General features: G+C 36.6%; 1 protein-coding gene across 47 annotated transcripts in view; it reads left to right on the top strand.

Moving 5' to 3' along the window:
• The window catches only part of PTPRD (protein tyrosine phosphatase receptor type D), a 1,168,317-nt gene that overhangs the window by 719,083 nt on the left and 430,113 nt on the right, over positions 1-19,121 (top strand). For all 47 annotated transcript variants that reach the window (XM_074533114.1, XM_074533153.1, XM_074533152.1 and 44 more), the window contains one exon: positions 1,152-1,195. The gene's annotated coding sequence lies outside the window, so the exon portion shown is untranslated. The remainder of the gene's footprint in view (positions 1-1,151; positions 1,196-19,121) is intronic.

Here is a 19,121-nt window from a genome sequence, read left to right as displayed (position 1 = left end):
ACTCATTGCCCTAGTTTTGTGCATGGGGGGATAGGACTCTGTCTGGCTTCCAAAAAGAAGAGTGTGGCTTCCTGTCAAAAACCACCATGGTGGCATCATCTGCCATTGTTCATTGTTTCCAGGTCCATTGTGAGCATTTTTGCATGTGAATCACTATCTCTTTTGTATACTTCTTTTATTAATATGATTGTTGTTGCTTTTTGTTTTTTCTCACTGCTATTTCTAGTAAACTATTCTTATCTCAACTACTGATCTTCACTTTTAGTACTTCCAATGCTCAGCTCCAAGCTGGAGGAGGAAATGGGAGGGAGAGGGGAAAAAGCAAGTGGTGTCTAGGTTGGAAGAGTCTTTTGGAGTCATCAAATTGGGCACCATCATCCCTAAACCATGATCCACATAAAAATACTTTTCTATTTCTCCATCATAAATAATGGTTCTGCGAGTGTTTTCCAATTAATTAAGCCACAGAATATTAGCTTTAAAATCTTCAGCTAGAACTTCAGAACACAAATTTAAATTGAAGACATTCTGCCACTGCCTTGAACTTGTCAAACCCTCTATCATTGTTAGATCACTTGGAAGCAAGTAGTTCTGCTTTCTAGAAAAGTGCAGCACATTTTGAGACGCAATTCCCTTTGAGAGCTGCCTTTATACCACTTAGAGGGAGTGTCTGTAAGTTTTTCATCACATTAGCTAAGTATTGAATTGGGTTCTTGTGTTTTCATTTTCTTAATTTGAAATTTAAAATATTTATTGATTGCATTCAAAAATTTAAACATACCGCTTGATTCTATAAAATCTGTTTCTGTTTCTCTTCCCACAATGAAAGTGAATATCTATTTCAGTCCACTGAAGAAGATTGAGTTTATTTTTTTATAAGTCATAATTTGAAGGACAATTCTTTTGCCTTTTGCATTATATGGATTTACTGTTATATAGAATAAAACCTAAGAAAATATGTGTACTTTTTAATTGCATAGAAATCTTTTCCTATTAGAGATTAAGTACTCAATGTACAGAATGTTCTCTTCACTTGGATTCAAAATTAATAAAAAATAACTTACTTGTTACAAATTTTAGTCTAAATTCTCTAACTACAAAATTTATTATTCATTTCACAAAGTTTTACTTTGCCTATTTTTTTTCCTTAGGTGAGCAACACAGTGGACAGCATAAAAATCTACAAAAGTGCAAAGTAAGATTTCACATCTACTAATTTTCTAAGTCATCATAGTCTTTTTCCTGTAAGGCCTACAAATTCTTTTGGTTTGGATTTCCTGTTATAAACCACAAATATCTTTCTAATTAGCAATTTTTATTAAATCTTGGAAAGCGTATCCTGTTTGAAATTCAAATTTCTCCTAGTCATAAAATAGAACATAATTATTGAATCAGTAGACTATGTAATAAATGCATAGATACCTCCTAAGGTGTGGGAGCAAGATCATAGATCAGATTTTGAAGTTTTGGAAAAAAAGTCTGGTTGCTTCAGCATGATTGCTAAATTGTGCTATGAATTAAATGGAAATTTAGTAAATGCATTGAATGATTAGCAAGAGCAACTAAAAAGGGTACTGTGGATTTCTAGCCTTCTGTTTTGTGTACTATCTCACACTGGCCTTTGTACCAGGAATAATACTTACCTATAAAGGCTGAGTAAGACTGGACAGCAATACACTGATTGTTGTAAATATTCTGCAAGGTATAGCTATATGAGAAAGGGGTGCCAAACTTTTATTACTTTTTCTACCTACTTTGTATAAGGTAATATGTTTTCTAGGTACATATGACCTGACCTCTCTTTTTAATGAGTAAGGTAGGGCATAAACTGAAGTATGTCAGTCCCCAGTCATAAATTATTTATGACAAGTAAAGTATCACAGAAAAATTGAGATTATTTTATATGTGTACAGGAAGTTTGGCAATTTATATTACATTCTATATACTATAAAATATATGTATGACAATGTTTAGGAAATTTGGTGGTGTTGGTCACACTATAAAAGCTCAATTATTTCTGTAATCATGGGTAATCTTCATGTTTCACACCATAACCTAATAAATTTACAGCTGTGACAGAAAAGCTGAAAAAGCTAGCAGGAATAATACCACTTATGTTCCTGGGATTATTAAGCTATTTAGAGGACAATTAATAATATGTGGGTAAATATAGAAGAATACTAAGATGATTCTGTGAATGAGTAATAGTCAGGTGAAAGTCAGCATGCAGGAAATGTGAATTTATACTTCTTGAGAAAAGCAGTCCTAATATCACAAGCACTCATAATTTGAAAGTGATTATTTTTCATCCTGAGTTAGATAGCTCATTTTTAAAGTAAATAAAGCAACATGAAAAAGAGGGCAAGATGAGGAGCATGACAAAAAGGGAGGATCAAAAATAGTAAGTCAGTGAATGTGAGTAAGGACTACATATCTAACATGTTTCAATCTGGAAGAGACATAAACTGACAAAACCATAGAGAATTTAATAGAAATAATGTCTGGGGTGTAAAAAGTAAAAGAAGAAACCAATCACTCATATTTTATCCCAGTACTAAAACCAAAGTCTGAAATGTGGAAGTAAAGTTGAGAATAAATGCAGCTTGTAGAGAAAATCTGGAACTTCTTGCAGAAAGTTATTTGGGATTAAAAATATGCCATAGTCTCGGGGAAGAAAAGTCCCATAAATATGTAAATACATTGATAATCCCTCTAGCTTCAGAAACTCCTTAAGGAGTAGTCATGTGAATACATGCCTAAGGGTAGTAATAGTATAAAATTCTACTGTTCTTACATTTCCCAAAATTTCCTTTATTAGCTACTTGGTACCCCAGGGGCACTATTGAATTATAAATTTGACCATTATTGCTTTTATGCTACTGCTTATAGAATATGATACCAACTGGAAAGCAACACAAAAATATAGGTAGGGAGTTAAATAAGTTATCAGACACACACCTTAGCCTCTCTCTAGCCTCCCTGTTTTTATGGATTCTTTATGGTTTATTTCACTCTCAGTCTTGTGTTAAATGACAGTGACAATACCAGAAGTCCAGAAAAAACTTGTTGTTAGGTATAAAGTTCCAGCAGAATTCATCTTTGCTTAGGTAAATCATATCACATAATCCCAGCAAATACAAACTATGTTCTGTATCAGCCTCAGTGGAGGGAGAGATTCTAAACCATAAGAGACTTAGTGAAATTAAACCAGAATTTTCTTCTCAGATATTCCTCACTAAGATGTTTACAGACAATAATATGGAGTGAAAAGAATAAAGGATAATAAGGAAAACTTAACATACCAAGTAAGAAAGGTTATTGTGCTTCTATGAAAAAAATGGAATTTATGATTATGACAAGATAAAAATATAAAAGATAACAGATTAATGGGATTAGGCAATTTAACTAAGGCAATTTAACTAAGAAATACCTCTGTGTTCAAAATTCAACTGGTACTATGTTTGAGTAGAAAAATAATTATTTAAAGTCTTCTCTTAGGAAAATGCATAAGAATTGGGGGTTTTTTTTAAGCAGGAGACTCATAAGTTTTTCATCTCTTTGGGGGGGTTTCTTTTTCTTGGCTTGTTTCTTTTAATGTGGAAAGAAGTAAATATTAAAAATCATAGAATGAAAACAGTGGGTAACATGGGAGAAGCTATTCTTCCTGCAGTCATCAACACCTATCATTCTTTTTTATTTTTATTTTCCCTATTGGCATTAGCCAGATAAGTTTCTGTTCTTTCTGGCTTGTATGTTGATAAGGGATTGATGGGCACACATATCACTATAGTCCTGGACAGGCGCTGCCCAAGGTCTGTTTATCTGCAGAGGTGCTACTTAACAGCGTCACCCTTGATCAGTACAAGGTATTATTTTAAAATATTCCCTCTATCTCTCTGTCTTTTATGTTTCAAGCCAGAAAGAAATAACAGAGACAAAGACTGAAACAGAGTGTCTAGAGCTAATTGACTAGCATATTTAAAGTGGGTTGTGGTTGCTTAGAAACATTTATAGACTGTAACCGAAGCTTCATTATTAAATAGTCTGCAGGGCAATGTAGGACAACATGTTTTTACAAGAGCAAGATCCACAGAGAAAGATGGTTTGTAGCTTAATATTGAAAGGAAACATATTTACAAATATTTTTTTACATTTTATTTTTACGTCCAATTAAACAAAATTATTGAGAAAAATTTAACAACACTTATGTCAGTGCAGTAAACTGAAATTCAGCGTCATGACAACTTGCTGTTTTTTCTGCAAGGCCCTCTGTTAATTCCAGAAGTAATTTCTACGTGGAGAGTAGGCAATTTATTTATTTATTACAGGAAAGTGCATATTATATAGGAAGGATCTGATTTTGAAGATCAAAGGACAATGAGATGTGTAAAGTGCAGCAATCTTAAATTATACAACAACATTGCGTAACAATGTTATAACAAAAATCTGGACGGGAGGGCATACTCAAAGTCTGAACTCTGTAGAAGGGAAGGCAAACAATATATGCTACAAACATAGTGGTATTTCCAAGGCAGAAGTCTTATGAAAAGTATGTAAAATAACCTATAACCAACTATATTTGTCAGTTGAAATCTCATTAGCTAATTATTTATTTCAAAAAGACCCATAACTAATGCTTATGGAGTCATTTGTTTTGGGATCCTTCATGACAAAAAAATGTTCAGTCTTTCTAAAGCATGTTTTAAATTTCTTCACAAAGCATTAGTGAAATGTCAGGGAATTTTTAAGGTAATGCATTTTTATTTTCCTGCTACATATGAAACCTTTCATACTTCTGTTGCAGCCATGAAGTCACTTAAAACATTGAGTCATGTATCTCATAAAAACTGACAGGTTTCTAGGAAATTTTTGTCTTTCCTGAATCCAAGCAAAATTACTATGCAAATTGTATGATGAGAGGAATTCTGTCCTATCTAGTTGAAATCTAGATTTAGACTTCATTGAAGTTTAGTCAACAAAAACTATAAATCATAGAAACAGTATAGGAAGTCTGGCCTGTGCATGAATTAGCAAAAAAAGATAGTTGTTTAAGAGAGATATTTTTTACTATGCAAATTAGTTCTATGCATTGAATTATTTCTACTTACAAAAGTTCTAATTGTTCCAGAACAAAATAGTATCCATTAATACATATACAACTATATATATATATATATATATATATATATATATATATATATGTATATATATATATATGTATATATAGATAAAGTGAATGAATAATAAAAAAGTACCATAAATTAATGAATCAGAAGTTTCAATGTTTAAAACATATGTTACTGGGTTGTCACAGTAAATGTGATTCTTCCAGCTTTCTTAGTTATCTATCTTGACAAGACATTAGAAATTATGAAAAATATTTAGTAGGTTACTGATCAAGACTAATCTCTTCTGGTTACTTCTTGAGTTAAGATTGTGTAGAATTAATCAGATTTCTGAGCCCTGTAGACTTCTAGTACAGACTTTTACCCACTATTTACCCATAAAATGACTGATGAAACTCTCATCATATGAAACTCTGCCCCATGTATAATAAAATGCTGTCCCCTATATAAAGTGAAATGCTGAAAATTGGAATTGAAAACATCATCCAATCTTTCTATTAAATTAAATAATTATTTTTTGCCATGTTATATCAACAATATTCAGAAGAAAATTATATTATTCAATACTGTAGTACATCCTTAACAAATATTAATGAAATAAATAACAATGCAAGGTTTATCTTTTTTTCACACAGATTAAATATTTTTTTCATTTTCTAAATTAATGGAAAGACATTAAGTGAAACTATTATTGGAAAAGATATATTCAGGAGCTCTATTTAGAACATTTTCAGCTTAAAAGCTATTACACCTCAGGACAGTGTTAAAGGAAATGGGCATGACTTTTTCAAGCCCAATGAGTCATAAGGGATCTTTTTGGTTTGAAAAAAGTTAATATTTTTGAGAAAAGGTAAGCGGTTGTTGCAACTCACTGAGACATAAACCTGTCATCAAATATTTAAGAAGGCAGAATCAGACTTATAATTTTATATAATTTACTTACTACTTTCACGTTCAAATCTACAGTGAAGAAGATCATAGATAAAACTGGTAATATTTACTAGAGAAATTATCAGGCTCCCAAGATTACAGGACTGGGCTATCTAACAGCTACCAAAGAGAAAAAACTCTTCAAGTAGCCTCTATAATTTTATACCTACCATGTGTTAATGAAGTAGCAAGAGCTTTATAGGGGATTTTTTTTGCATATAAGAATAACATTCGATGATGATCTAAAAACTGTGGAATGATGAGTAATGACTTTTTCCCAGACAGACAATTTTTTTATTCTAATTCTATTGCATCAGAGGGAACAACTTATTGTAGGTGTTACTAAAAAAAAAGAAAAAAATAAGTTGGGAATGCCAAGAAAGGATATGTTTCCGGTTCAGATAAAAATATTTACAAGAGTTTTCAAGTGAATTACCTTTACATATAAAAACAGTACAAACATTTCTGTATAAAATAAGTTGGAATTATGGAATAATGGAACTATATTTAATCTTTTAAAAGAATTCTTACACTGTTGTTGTGTGTAATTTGAACTAACTTGACAATCCTGGAATGAAATTATAAAAACTTTTCACCGATTCCTAAAATAAGAGGAACCAAATTATCATTATTGCTTAAAAATAATACAGCAAAATTTTGAAAACATGAAAGGCCACAATAGTTTATTCCCTGTGTCGTCAGCTAGCTTGTTAATGGATATCCACTATTTAAAAAGACTCTCTGAAATGTACCACCATCCTACAGAAAGGACGTTGTCTCTTTTCTTGAAATTCACAGGAGGCTGTTTTATCTATTAGAAACTGAGGAGGCAAGTACTTCACACTGATACGTTAAAAAGGAATGGCTTGCGATTTATCATGCTCAACATTCGTTGGAAAAGACCGCAAAGTCAATTGAAATACGAATAAGTACACAAGAGCAAAAACAAACTGCAAGTTTTGTGCTTTCCTCTGTTACTGATTAGCCTGTTAAGCCATATTCCCTGTAGTGTAGTGTGCAATCATTTACCTAACCCCTTTTCATGTCTAAGTCTGCAGAAAGGCACCAGGAACTTGTGTCTTCAGCCATTTTAACTCTCATTACTACGTTCTGAATATATGACCACACAGCCAAAGGAGAGACTGTGCTCCTGGACCACATTTAAATTCAGTGTGAATCCTTCCTCCTTGCATAGAAGTAGCACTGAATTCACAGTGGGATGAGAATTTTCCTACTTTTCCTTCAAGTAGGAATGTGTAACTTTTATTGTAGTGAATATCGGGATTTGAGTTCTACCATTTATTAACTGGATAAAAGCACTAAAGTAAACCTGGAGATACTTTAAATGAGGGCGAATTGAATTCATGCTCCATTTAAGGACTGCTTCAGCACTGATGGTGTAATGACAAAACAAAGTACGCAGTTTCCAGTGGTTTGAAATAAACTGACATGTTCCCTTTTTGTTTACATGAGGCAAAATTAGCTGAAGCTGTGAATCTAAACATGTTTGGGACTGATTCCATACCAGTTTTATTAAACCTGTCATTAATTTACAATTTTCTTTTTTTGGATGGATTAAACTTGTAAGGACTAAAAACCAAATTATGGTCTAGACACCAGCAATTAGTGTTGCAAGTCCTGTTCTCTTGCTGTGGGCACTGTGCATCTTAATAACATGCTTAAAGTTTTAGTTTATTGTTTCCCCTAGTTGGATGCTGCTATTGGATTATTTTTTAATCCTGCTATAATCACATACATTAGTTCATCTGACTTTTTCTCAGCTACCAAACTAATAATTATTAGACTGCTTAATAATATATTTAGTGCTGATTTCACTATTTATTCATGCAGATTTCCATTCTTTTTTTCTTCCTGTAACCACTTTGTCCCAGTTTTGTAGGAGATAAAATGTTCACTGAAGCACAATACAAGAGCAGTACATTCAAGAGCAGTTCATCACTAAATATTTCTTCATAACAATTTAACAGTGTCTGCTTGATGCAGGAGAGAAGAATTGCCAGCCCTATAATATGAAACCAATCAACAAGAGAAGAAGACCTTTTCACCCTTTTTAGGGTCTTATATTTTTTCTGGACAAAAAAAAAAAAAATTGGCACCTAAATAATTGAAGAAAAGGGCAAGGATTTATGTATGATTTATGTAGAGTGTATTCTGAAATCCCATAAACATGAAAAGGTTAATGTTGCTGGTGTGGATCAGGTTGAATGCTTTCAAAAGGAGATAGGAAGTACTTAAACAATAAAAAGTACCTTCTAAAGATTCAAATCTAAGCGTTACATTCTGATTTTTCACTCTGAATGTGAGAAAAATTGTGTAAAGTGCTCCTATGGAGCACCAGTTAATTTTTACTGAAAAAAATTTCCCTACTAGGATCAACTACTGGGAAAACCAATGTTCCATTTCACTTCATTAATCTCTATCCATACATTCTATCTCTAAACACGTTTTGGAATATTTTAGTGCAAGACAGATGAAACATGTTCCTTTCTCTGGACTAGGATTAGTTATCCTCTAAATTATGTAACTCAGATAAACCAGCAATTCCTTCAAAGTGCAATTTTCTGCCAAGAATTTTGTCCATTATGACATAAATATGTGGACTAAAAAAAGGAAGTAGATGAAAGTGTCAAAGAATCTTTAACATATACAGGAAAATGGAGAGATTCTCTCTCTTCAATAAGACTAAAAGGTAATAGCTTATTAAACTAATTAAAATAAAGGCTGAGACGTCAATAAATCCTTTACATACATACTGAACAAATGTACTACTTATAAATGCATTTAGGGGATCAACACCACTCAGAAAAATACAATTGGCAAGATATAAGCTTGATATAAAATGAAGCAGAGATTAACGATCAAATTCTAACAAAAAACAAAAATTAGTGGGTATTTTTTTTAGTGTCTGTGTTTTTCTTTTTAATGGTCAGAAGTGTGAATACTGAAGAGAAGGAACCAAAACAGTTTCAAGATAGATTTCAATAAAACTTGCTGGTGTGAAACTTCAGGAATTGGGTTTGTTTGGCTTCAGAAGGGCCAAAAGGGAGGACAGCTGGTTATCTCACATCTAGCATTATTTCAGAATCAATTAGCTAGAATCTTATGCGCTATGCTGTGTTGATCTCATGCTCTTTGTTTTAACTTCTTGTGAGGAGAGGTCGGAAATACACTAACCTCTGCATCCCTTGTGCTGCACAGCTTGGCTTTGAGGCTCAGGGGTATTAGTCTTTTAGTGAATCAATGAGGAACGATCAAAGCAGCAGTGATTTCATGACGTCATGTTTGTTCTCCTGGTGCCACTCAGGACCACATCCTGTTTATCATTACTGTTGGGAATGCTGCCTGAAACTGAATTATGAGCCACAGGGGAAAAAAATGTTGACCAGATTTAATGCACATTTACAAGCAGCTTCTTCTGTCATTACCTATGCCTTCCCTTCCCTTTTTCCTGCTACCTTCTTTTTAATTACACTATTTCAGAGCATATACAGAAAGAGATGGACATGTCCATATCACTGAAAATATGTATTTCTTCCATTAATGGCAGTAAGACTAACTTTTTTCTTCTTATGCACATAGAATTTCTTTTTATTTGGTTTCTGTGACTAATTTTAAAATGCATATTTTATGTATTGCTCTCCGAAGGAAAGTGGTCAGGTATTAGGTCCATTATATGTGACTTGTTTTAGCCTCAAGATTAGCAAGACAGTATCATTCCCAATTCTAATCTCTGACTCTCATTATGATTTTACATTTTAGCTAAAAACTTTCTATTTACAGGAAAGAGAATGTCAATGAAAAATAAAGAAACAATTCATATTTATGATTAGAAGAAAGGCAGTCACTCATTTTTTAATAAAAGCATGGCACTCAGTTCCTAAACAATCACAACCTTAATATTAGCAACAGGAGAGCCATACAAGCTTAGTATGGTTATCATCCACACAGAATTTGGAGGACTACATCTACAGTAGTATTACACCATAAATTATGCATGTCTACTTGTCATATGGAATACTTCCTGTGCTCTGACGTCCTCTAATTATTGATGTTGGTATGTCAGAAGACTTCCCTGAAGTTAAAGAAATACTGTACTGTTTGCATCGATCATTAAAAGACTGATTAAATGTGTCTGAGAGCAACGTGTGTGCCTAATTACAATTATATACATAAGTACTAAACTCAGTGGACCAAGCTTGCTTGCTTCTGTTTAATTCAATCTGGATCTACAGTAGATTTTCTGTAAAATATCTTCCATAAAAGAAGAAGGAATCCAATTCAAGATTTTTCCCCATATCCTGCATTTTTTTTAAAGCATTTACCAGTTACAATTTTATCTAATAGGGAATTCAGACCTTCCAGATTAACAGCAAACCTAACTTTAGTGCAAGGGTTTTAGGAAAGAACTTGAAGGATTAATTCATGTTCAATGTCTCAATTTCATGACAGGTATTACACCTCACATACAACACATAATTTTAGGAAAAAGGATATAAGATGGTGGTAAAAACAGTCCTTTAAACTTAGTTACAGATGCTGAACCTTAAATGTATGCCAGTGTTGATATGAATGAATAAATAGCTTTGGATGCCATGTTATGATTATGAAACACACTTCTTTCTTGAAAGAGGTAAGTTACTCACCTTCAAATAAATGCACAATTATTTCACAGTGAAAGCCCCTCCCGAAAATGGTGGCATGTTTACCGTGCCCAGTAGGTCACAGCATCACAGATACCTGTACTGGCAGAAGCATCCATCACGGGGCACAGTGCAGAGACACACTGGTGAACTCACTTGGCTATGGAAGCAGAATAGCATGTTCAGGCAGCATTGCCCCTGAGCTACTGAGCTCTGAAAAGTGCCAGGGCTTGTTAGCTTACAGGCTGTGCCTTGCTAGCACAGGCACACTGTTTCTAGATGAGAGCTGGCTTCTGTGCACCTCCCGTGCTCCGTGGTGCTGCTATGGCCGCATTAGGATGGGTGAAGCAGATGCAGGTGTTGTGATTGCTACAGTGTGAGCAGCTCACTTCTTAGAGTAGCAAAGGTTCCTGGTCCAAGTGCTTAATAAATGCTGCACCTCAGCAGAAATTATATCTCAACATTGCATTACAACTGATAATTATAATTTGGTACATATGCCAAATTAAATAAGCATTGAAATTGGAATAGTCTTAAGTGATGTATAACTAATTTTTGGGTTTGAGTTTCTTCCACGTGTCCAAACAGTTAAACAGTTTGTAAAACTAGATGGAATTTTAAAATTGCATAGCATTTGCTTATTCATATGTATGTGAATGATATTTCCTGCCTAAACACAGTATTTTTAAAATTATAACTTCATTTAAAAAATATTTTCAGAATTAGAGTCTTTATCATACATATATTTTTATTAAATTTGGTAATCCATATCAGCATAGTATCTCATAACTGTACTGCAGAAAACAATTTCATCTCCTAAAGGAATTGCTTCTCTGATTATTCAGTACTAACTACTCTTAATTTTCAGGTACATATATTCCATTTTAAAGTATGTCAGCACACTATTTATTCTTAGGAGTACATATAATTGTCTTATTGCTGCTACTATTTCAAAATACTTCATGAAACACAAGAAGTTAGCACATTTTGAAGATTAAATATAAAATACATCCAAGAACACTTTTTTTCCCAAACTAAGTCAGGAACTCTCTTCTTCAAAGCATGTTTTTGAAATAGAAATTCAAGCAGTAGGTTGAGAAATATCTGAACGTCTTATATTTATATTTATATATTTATATAACGTCTTATATTTATATATATAAAGCAGAAAGTCAATATATGACTACAGTCTGCTGAGCTCCAGGAAGTAATTTTCTGATTTCCTCAAAAATATTCTCAGATTTTCCTAATAATATTTTTATTAACATTTACCTGGTAGAGTATACATAACGAAGACTTTTTTTTTGTTTTGTTTAGAAATTAGGAGTGGGATATTTCTTAAACTGCTTTTGCTTGGAAGACTAGCTTGTTGTGGCAGAACTGTCTTGACACAACAAGTGAGGGAGGAGGAGAAAAATATGGGTTTCTATATCCTCCATTACATTTACTTAGACAGCTGATGGAACTACCAGAAAACTTTTCAGTATTGTGTTTTATGTGTTGAACATCCCAATACTCAGTCTTCCAATTATGTCTGTGGGAATCAGAAGGTAGTAAGAAGATTCAAGTCTACATCTATGGCGTGTTAAATACATGTGTGTGTGTCTGTGTGTGTGTGTGTGTGTGTGCATATTGTGACCTCTATTGTTTCTTTATACTGGCAATAGGCACAGATGATTTTTGTTGTTGTTGTTGTTTTCTAATATTTTCTGTTTCAAAATCAATGCTAAGGGGAAAGTGTGGTTCATATTGGATACTCAGATTTCATTTTAGGCATGAACTTTAGCTCCACTCTCCAGTTGGCCTTTAAAGGGCAAGATAAATACCCAAAAAGTGAAAAATGATGCATTTGTATTCTTTTAAAACAAACAGAATTACATGTTCTTAAAATCAAAGGTCATTTCTCTTTCTAACAGTCTATTAGCTTTTCTACTTTAGGTTCCCTCAAAAAACAAGGAGTTATATTTCATTAGTTATTCTTTCATTAGAGCCAATAATGTTCTGAGCCTTTATGTTGTACATACGTTATTAAGACATTGAATTGTTTTCTGTATTTTTTCTGGGATTGAGAAAGTGAAAAACTTGCAGAATGAATAATTTTATGCAAATTTAAAACAAAATAATGCATTAAAGCCAGTGGAACATGATGTTTTCTTTAAACCAACAACTTTTTCTAATGAATGAAATTTTCTTCTCACATTTTTCTTCCAAGTTCCTTTCAATGAGAAAAAATGAGAAAGAAAAAAACCCCACCAACAGCAAGGCTTTAGCATGGTATAAACTACAGCAAATTCAGAAAAATCAACTGTTATTGTGGCTAGGGCTTATTCCTATATTCAGTCAGCCCCACATGTTCTAAATCCTACCACAGAGTCATAGCAAAGCTCTGGGTTGAAAAGACTTCTGTGATCATTATTTCAACCATAAATCTAGCACTGCCAACACCACCATTAAAACATATCCATAAGTGTTACATCTACACATATTTTAAGTATTTTGAGAGGTGGAGACTCAACTAGACTCCTGGGCATCCTGTGCCAATGTTTGACAATCCTTTTTGTTAAGAAATTTTTCCTAATATATATCTAATCTAAATCTCCCCTGACACAACTTGAGGCCATTTCCTCTTCTTCTATCACTCATTTCTTATGAGGTAAGACTGACCTCCTCCTCACTACAACCTCCTTTCAGGTAGTTGTGAAGAGCAATAAGGGTATTATTTTCTCCAGGCTAAATCACTTCTCACAGTACTTTATTAGAGCCAATAATGTTCTGAGCCTTTACGTAGTACACCAGCTTCATTGCTCTTCTCTGGATGTGGTCCAGAAGCGCAGTGTTTTTCTTGTAGTGAGAAAATGGGATGCAGCACTTGAGGTGCAGCCTCATCATTGCCAAGCACAAAGTGACAATCACCACCATGGTCCTGCTGGCCCCAATATTCCTGGTACAAACTAGGATGCTGCTGGCCCTCCTTCCCAACTGGGCATACACTGGCTCAGGTTCAGCCATGGGTGATAAACATGCTCAGGTCTTTTTCCACTCAGCAGGTTTCCAGCCACTCTGCCCCCACCTCCTGGGACTGTAGTGGCCCAGCAGCAGAACCCAGTACTTGGTCTTGCTGAATGTATTGAACACAATTCCTTTCAGGATCACTGAAGGAGACCTGGTTACCCAGGAGACAGAGGCCAAGGCACTCAACACCTTTTTTACCACAGTCTTCACCAGCAAGTGCTCCAGCCACACCACGCATATGTGGAAGGTGAAAGGAGGGGATTAGGGGAATGAAGAACCATCCACTGTACGAGAAGACTGGGCTGGGAGACTGTTTAAGGAATCTGAAGTTGCAAAGTTCATGGGAACTGCGGAAATACATTTATGACTCCAGAGGGAACTGGTTGAGGAAGTGGCAATGCCACTGTGCCATCATGTTTGAGAAGTCTTGGCATTGCACTGAAATTCTCACCGACTGGAAAAGGAGAAATATAATACCCATTTTTAAAAATGAAAAAAGGAAGACCCATGAAACTAGAGGCCAGTCTGTCTCATCTCAGTGTCTGGCAAGATCACAGGGGATCTCCTTTGAGAGACTATGCTAAGACACAAGAAAAGCAAGGAGATAACTGAGGCAACATGTCTTCACAAGACAAATCATAACTGACAAATTTGTTGGCCTTCTGTTGCCACCATTTCATACAGCAGTGGCGCAGTGGCGGACAGCGATGTAACAAAAGCCATTTACCTGAAGAGTGCAAATCATTACAGTGTTCATGTCTCAACCTTGTTTCTAAACGGGAGAGACATGGACTTGACAGATGGGCCATTTAGGGGATAAAAAAAATTGAAGAGTTTTAGTCAATGACTGATATCCAGTTGGTGATTCCTCAGCGGTCTGTATTGAGACTAGCATCTCTCATGCAAACTGGACAGTGGGATTCAGTGCATCAGCAAGTTTGCTGATGACACAAAGCTGTTTGATGAGGTGACCACCAAGGGCCAGGCTGCCATCCTTGACAGGACCTTGACAGGACTGAGAGATGGGCCTGTGTGACCCCCAGAAGTTCAGCAAGGCCAAGTACAAGGTGCTGCACTTCTATCAAGGAAATCCGAAGCACAAGTACAGGCTGGGCAGAAAATGGATAAAGAGCAGCCTCGAGAAGAAGGACTTGAGGGTATTTGTTGACAAGAAGCTCAACAAGAGCGAACAGTGTGTACCCACATCCCAGAAAGCCAAGCAAACCCATGACAAGCAAACTGAAAGTGGTGATACTTCCCTTCTGCATTGCTTTTGTGAGACCCTCCTAGGAGTATTGTGCCCAGCCCTGGGACCCCCAACACAAGGAAAACATTGCCTGTTGGAACAAGTCCAGAAGAGAGATACTAATTTGACCACAAAGCTGGAACACCTCTCCTAAGAAGAAAGGTTGAGAGAGCTGGGGCAATTCAGCCTGGAGAAGAAAAGGCTTTGGGGACAACTTTAGACCTAAAGGAGGTTTATGAGAAAGGTGGAGAGAACCTTCCAAAAGAGCTTGTAGTCACAAGACAAGAGGAATGGCCTCAAGCTGAAGGAGATTAGTTTCAGCTTAGATCATAAGAAAAAATTCTTTACTGTGAGGATAGAAAAGAAACTGAAACAGGGTTGCCTAGAGAGGTTGTGGACTGTCTCTCCCTGGAGGTGTTCAAAACCAGGGTGGATGGGGCTTTGAGCGAGCCGGTCCAATGGAAGCTGTCCCTGCCCATTGCAGAAGTCTTAGAACCACATGATCTTTGAGATCTCTTCCAACCATAACCTTTCTCTGAGTCTATGATTCTAAACTTCATACAACTGACCTTGGTTCCTTGATGTAGCCTTTTCAGATTCCTACAGATTCCTTCAGCCTGAAATCGTTCAGAATTTCAGAATCCTTCAGATTCCTTTTCAACCTACACAACTCTAAAACCCTCCAGCAGATCAGTATTTCTAACCAGCTTGGTATCATCTGCAAACTGACTGAGGAGTCACTAAAGCCCCTTGCCCAAATGATCAGTAAATTAAGACACTAAACTGAACTGGTTCTGATAGTGAGCTCTGGGGAACACTACTGGTGACCAGATACCCACTGTATTCACTGCTACTCTCTGGGCCAGTCATCAAGTCAATTTTTACCCATTTGATTACACTAGTCCAAACTATGTGCAACTAGTCTTTTTCCAGAAGAATGTGGTAGGAAAGAGTGTCAAAGGCTTCACTAAATTCCTGACAGACCACATCCACAGCCTTTCCCTTATCCACAAGGTGGGTCACCATGTCTCAAAAGGAGATCATGTTGATCAAGCAGGACCTGCTGATCTCAAATCCCTGCTAGCTGGTCCTGATTGTCTTTTTTTTCCTGCATATGTCGCTTGATGGCACTAAAGATGATCTGTTCCATGATCTTACCTGTCTCTGAATGAGGTCAGACTGACAAGCCTGCAGTTCCCTGCATCCTCCTTCCGGTCCCTTATGTAGATGGGCATAATATTTGCTATCTTCCTGTCAACCGGCACCATCTCAATTAGCTGGAACTGCTTTCCTGCATCTATTCACACGTGCCCAATACACCCCGCAAGACAGTAGCATGTTTCACAGAAACAAATTGCACAAAATGTGTCCCAGACTTCAAAAGCTTTTACTGTCTAGATAAAAAGAGAAAATAAAAATGGCTGTTTTGGAGTTAGCTGAAGCTGCACTTAGGGATCTTGGAAGAAGCTGAAGGAGTAACAGTGATCACCTTGAGTCCTTTAATCCTGCTGCTTCTTTTCCTATGTAGACCATTATTTCTTTATAACATCTCACTGTGCCCTGGTGCAGAGGTTTTCATCAGTTCTCATTTCCCAATGTCCCTTTTCTACTGGTTTCATTCCTAGAGGGAGTTTATTCAAACACCTCCATTCCAGAAATCTTTGAAAGGGATACATACTGATTCTTATTTTAACTAAATGAATTGGTGGATTTCTACCTTAAATACAGAGATTTTAGGTGTTTCATATCAAATTGTGCATACTCATGCTTTTTAAGTACAGAGGCTTTAATTTATGTGCTCAAAATTCCTGTGAAACTAGGTCCCTGTCTACATTATAGCTATTTTGGTCCAGAATCTCCTGTTCCAAACCTAGATAAAATGCAAACTCCCTGGAGAAGTAGAAAGTAGAGAAAAGAAAAACTTTTATTACTAAAATTGTAAAACCAAAACTTAAGGATTTAATTCCTTTCTGCTAAACTTTGGTAAGGAAAAGAGGATTCTCTGTGCAACACAGAATTTTAGAATTTTGTTCTTTATCCCACTCCTCTAAACAGTGACATAAATAGTAACAGTCAAAATACCCTTACAGCAGAAGGGTTATCTAGCAATACCTTTGGTTCTGTGTTTGTATCTGTCATCATATTAATTGTATTTTAAATATTGCACATTTTTCTTCATGAGATGCTGCTCCGTGCTGCCATAAAAGAGCTGGTCGGAGAGGATTTTTCTGACAGATTTCTCAGATGAAAATGAAGCGCAAATGCAACAATATCGTATCTGAAAACTGTTTATTGATAAAGGGAAAGTGTTCCTACCCAAGTGCGATAGACAAGAGATCACAGAGGGAAAAAGAGAAAGAGAAGCAGAAGGCAGGGGCAGAGCTACCGCAGGAACCTGGCGCTCTGTCAGCATCAGCTCACGGCGCGTCTGCGTGCTCCCGTGGCGGCTGGGCGCGATTTCCAAGGAGCAGCAGGCTGCGTGTCCCTGCTGTTCCAAGCCACAGGCTGCCATGGCCACGGGCATGCTCGTGGAGCAGCCATGGGCGGCATGTCGGGGTCGGGGCAGGGCGGCTGCCGCGGGCCGGGTGCCGCGGGTCGCGCCGCAGGCCCTGAGGAGCGCGGCGGCGGCTGCGGCTGGGGGCAGAGAGCGCCCGCTCCGTGAGGGGAAACAGCGGAGCACAGGCCGTCACAGGCCGCACGGCCGGGCACGAAGGGTGCGGGCAGCCAGGCAGGGCCGCAGAGAGGAGAAGGCGAGCCGGGGAGAGGGGCTGAGCTAACCCAAAGACGAGCCCCTGGTCCCTCCAAGAAACCCAGAGAAAAGGATTCCCGTTGTACCACAGTTAGCTGCGTTTGTGTGCCAAGGCTCCTCCCATAGCCCGATTTCCCGGGCATCGGGGCATCTGTCCCACCGGCAGGTGTGAGGGGATTGCCTGCAGTCCGATCAAGGAGCTGCCAGGCGAAGACTCCCTGGGGACAGGGCTCCCAGCTCGGGTACAGCCTGCACAGGAATCCTTCAACGTGACTTAGGTGGAAGCATAAATAAAAATCATATTGGTCCCTCTCAGGTGCACAAATAAAAAAAAAAAAAATTAAAAAATCTCGTACCATATTTCCCTCATTAACTATCAGCAATTGTATTAAAGCTGAGATTTTTAGAAAATACTTCCAACATAGTTATGTTAATCCCAATTACCTTTTCGATGAGGAAGGAAAGCAAGGGCATAAATTATATCCAGTACATTTGTTTAGCCTCCTGGATTTGATATTTACGGACATATTACAACATGACAATATGGGGAAGTTAATGGTTCTATTTCCCTCCTTGTAAATACTATTAAAATAGATCAGAGGCTCAGCTAGGGAGATCCAACAGTGGAATAAAAATATACAGCATTACTGATGCTAGCACACTGTTATGAGGTGTTTCGCTCCCCAAATGCCATTTAATTACAATAGAAAAAAGTGCTTGAACAAGCTGTTAATCAGACCCATAGGAGTACGTTTTCAGCAGCACTTTACAGTTTAGACATCATACATACTCTTTTTTTACTATTTTTTCTTGCAGATAAAGATCAAGGAAACATCTGGAAAACCAAAATACTGCTATGAAATAATATAATTTCCTGTCATGCATTATGCATTGTTTAGAAATAGTTCATTTTCTTTTGCAATTTTTTGTCAACATATGCCAATCACTTATACAATAGCATTTCTGACTGAGAGTTGGTTGCTGTCATTAGCTGTGTTCAGCAATTCTGAATCATGTGGGCAGAATGGCAGGCAACTGAAGAGCTTGAAATAGGAATTTACTGGCAAGGTCTGAGCAAGTTTCTGACCTACCAGCGATCTTTATAGACCTCTGGTAAAGATTCATTTCAGAGTCTTGTCCTTCTCCAGCAATATTGTTACTGGTTAGAGGCATTCTCTGAGTGAAAATCTTGGTGACCTGGGACCAGAGTGCCCTCCAGTCAATTGTACTCTGACATGAGATACAAGTGATCAGGCAGTACAAGAGCACTGCTACTCTAAACAGTGTAAAAGACAGTTTTGAATAAATATCAGGAGACAAAACTGCATGTACTCTGTGGATAAAAAACATTATGTATTTGATGAACTCTTAAAATCCATTTTCAATACCATGCGTTC

This window comes from Zonotrichia albicollis, chromosome Z (genome assembly GCF_047830755.1).
Source record: "Zonotrichia albicollis isolate bZonAlb1 chromosome Z, bZonAlb1.hap1, whole genome shotgun sequence".
Classification (NCBI taxonomy): domain Eukaryota; kingdom Metazoa; phylum Chordata; class Aves; order Passeriformes; family Passerellidae; genus Zonotrichia; species Zonotrichia albicollis.
The sequence above is the reverse complement of the archived record's forward strand: the minus strand, read 5'-3'. Positions and strand labels throughout refer to the sequence as shown.